At 48.7% G+C, this 2834-nt stretch overlaps 1 long non-coding RNA gene across 1 annotated transcript; it reads left to right on the top strand.

Annotated features, from left to right (window-relative positions):
• The first annotated feature begins 101 nt into the window (after positions 1 to 101).
• LOC124079842 (uncharacterized) lies at positions 102 to 1199 on the top strand. Its single transcript, XR_006847476.2, has 2 exons — positions 102 to 453; positions 591 to 1199. It is a non-coding gene; the product is annotated as an uncharacterized LOC124079842 (long non-coding RNA).
• Positions 1200 to 2834: the final 1635 nt, after the last annotated feature.

Raw genomic sequence — 2834 nt, 5'->3', positions numbered from 1 at the left:
AGTTCAGAATTCTATCTTCTCTCACGCCCTTACTATGTCTTCTCTCAAAACTCACCCCTTGATGGTGGCCTTATGGGTCCTATCATTTCTTGACTGTTTCATGTGTTTACAATACAAGTAAACATTCTGCACTTTTATTTTCTGGGCTGGGGGTCCCAGAGCCTCTGCCTGGTACCTTTCTTCTCTCTCAAGATTTTTGCATGGATAGATCCTCCTTGGGTCTCAAGTTAAGTGACACAGCCTTGGAGAGGCCTTGCCTGGTTTCCTCTCTTCCACCTGCAAATTTCATATCAAAAATCCTCACTTGCATCTTGACCTAGGTACTCACGTTGTCTGTGTCCCCAGCCAGAAATGAGGCTCACGATGCCAGAGACCCATCCACATGCTGGCTACAGAGTACCGTGTGGCAGGTGGTAGGCACTTACACGTCCCCCTGAATGACTGAGCCAACAGGTGAGTGCTCCGTGGCAGACCGTTCTGACATGAGGAGCCTCCGTCTTCTTTGGTGTCTCTTTCCTCTGCGTCAAATAATGATAATGACGCTCAACTGGGAAATCAGGTTCAAGTGGAAACAAGAGTTCTCTTTACAGGGACCCGAGTGGCAGCAGTGTGGCTATGTTGTATGGGAGCTCATGGAGGAGTTCCGAGCCTCTTGAGCTCTCCACCCACCTGGGACCCCACCAGGACCCATCCCACGAGACAAATCTGATGTCAACCAGAGGGACAGACAGAGAGGCCTGAGCCTTTGGTTTCCTGCTGCGTGTAATGTTTCAGACGGAAAGGATCACCTGGACCCCAGAATCTCCAAGGCCTTGTGGGTTACAAGCAGGTCCCCAACAGAGCTTCCAAGGGCATTGAAAATTAGCAGCGTGCTACAGGGACAAGGCCAGGCTGATACATTCAGAATTGAAACACGTGGAGCACGATTATAAAATGGTGCAAGTGAACACACACTCAGGAACACACAGACGTTCACGTGCACGCAGGGTGTGGCACACTGGAGGGGCCTTCTCCCCTTGTGTCATTTCCATGAGAATAGGAAGAAGCTGTTCCCAACTCTGCCTCCTGTGGGAAATGCTATCCTTGTGGCTGTATTTGATTTTTGAAAATGACGAACCAGAAATTCAGAGCATGTCTCGGGGGGCAACCAAGCGGGTAATTCCTGGTGTTTTACTGAAATAATGAAGCCTGGTTTTCTGTGTCTGGTTCAAAAAGTAGCTTTCAAGGCAATAATCAAAAGTGAAATTCAAAAGAAGATACATCACTGAAACAAGCATATAATTTCCCAAGGTAGGAAATCTTGAAGGACGACATTCCTTGGTTTCTGTAACATGTCCTGTGTTTATTTAAACATTCTATATGATCGCTTGCAGAGCAACCTTATATGGAAAGCCGGCCTCACAACAGTGCACAGCCCCCACCACTAAATCACTGCAGCTCCCGGACGGAGCCGGGTAGCTCCATGCTGGTATCTAACATGAGGAATTAAAATATAATTCCTGTTGCTTTTCCATCAATCACAAGCCAGTTCTGTAGGTAGACTGTTGTAAACACGATTAATCACTTGTTTTAGAAAAGTCACAGGACTGCCTAATTATAACTTTGCTTTTTAATACTTTTGAAAAATAATGAATGCTCAAAGAAGAAAATTTGGAGAACAGTAGGTGTAAGTATTAACTAACCAACCCATAATCCCATCATCTATAAATAATCAAGGTAAACATCGGGGCACATATGCTCCCGGATCCCTCTCTGGTGGGTGGTGTTTGTGTGCAGGGTAGACACCATGCTTGGGCTGGACAATCGGCCATGGTGGTTTGCAGCTGTGGGAACGGAGGCAGGGAACTCTGTGTCTCTGTCTCACCGTCTGTAAAATGGGAATAGCTTGCCTTCTGCACACCCAGGGCAGCTAAAGGCCCAGGGAACACAGCACCATGCCTGACACATACCAAGTCTTCCATTAATTATGTCAAGGCACTTATTATGACAGAATTTAGAAGGCAGCTGTGACCTCAAGAATCATATCGTGAGCATTTTCCTTGGCATTATTTTAGTTCTAGTACAAGAGCACAATTAAAACCTGAAGCCATTCACCTGTTACTCAGAACTGTCCACAGGTAGGTAGATAATAATCGTCATTGCCTGAAATATAGGCGGTGACACCAAAGCCACATAAAAGAATTAAAAATAAAAGAAATTCTCAGTAACTTCCACCACACCAGCAGAACTAGCATCCCTGCCAGTAGGTTCAGATACAAATATGTTAACACTTTAAAAAGTCCATCCTACCCATTCTGTCCCCAAAGGGGCATTTGGAAATGGCTGGAAATGTGTCGTGGTGCTGGAGCTGGGGGGGGGGGGCGGAGGACGCTGTTCCTGGTTCTGGTGGGTAGAGGCCAGGGAGGCTGCCGAGCATCCTTGGGTGCACGGCCCAGCCCCATGCTCGATCCTTAGCAGTCCTGGAGCTGACTCTCTCTAACCCTAACTAGCTGTCTGATCCCAAAGACCTCGCTTTCCCTAGAGCACAGGTTCCGATCGGGACCACTCAGGTTCTCTGGGCACCACCCAGGCCCTGGCTACGTGCCACAGACAGATGATGTCCTCCCGCCCACCCCAACAGGCCTAGGGTGCAGCCCTGCTCTCTCTTGGGCCAGGCTGCAGTGCTCCACCCCAAGCCACGAAGCCTCCAGACGGCTCCGCCTGCTCCGATCCCAGGCCCTTCCGTTCCTGAGCCTCTGTTCTCAACCCTCACCCTCTTCGGCCTTGGCCCAAGCTTCTCCATGTCCGTGGGTATACGTGGAGACTTGTCATGATCAATAGTGACAGAGAGTCCA

This window comes from Marmota monax, unplaced genomic scaffold (genome assembly GCF_021218885.2).
Source record: "Marmota monax isolate L192 unplaced genomic scaffold, Marmota_monax_Labrador192_F-V1.1 WCK01_AAM20220418_F8-fsc00028, whole genome shotgun sequence".
In the NCBI taxonomy this organism is placed as follows: Eukaryota; Metazoa; Chordata; class Mammalia; order Rodentia; family Sciuridae; genus Marmota; species Marmota monax.
Note: the sequence above shows the minus strand (reverse complement) of the source record. Positions and strands in the feature narration are given on the sequence as shown.